Source organism: Vulpes lagopus, chromosome 18 (assembly GCF_018345385.1).
Source record: "Vulpes lagopus strain Blue_001 chromosome 18, ASM1834538v1, whole genome shotgun sequence".
Classification (NCBI taxonomy): Eukaryota; Metazoa; Chordata; class Mammalia; order Carnivora; family Canidae; genus Vulpes; species Vulpes lagopus.
Window position 1 is genome coordinate 11,753,494 of NC_054841.1, and position 263 is coordinate 11,753,756.

Below are 263 nucleotides of genomic sequence, written 5' to 3' on the forward strand. Positions count from 1 at the left end.
GAAATGCCTGCAGAGGGCACCTGGGTATTTCAGTTGGTTAAGCTTCTGCCTTTGGTTCAGGTAATGGATTCTGGGGTCCTGAGATTCACTGTTCAGTGGGGAGCCTGCTTGTGCTTAGTCTTAAAAACAAACCTGCAGAACATACAAGAGTGGAGTCTGCCCTCCATTTGCTCTGTCCCAAGAGTTTGAACCCTGCAGATACTTGGTTGTTACTTATTATCGATGGTCCAAATGTTTATCTCCATTAACCAAACACAAGAACA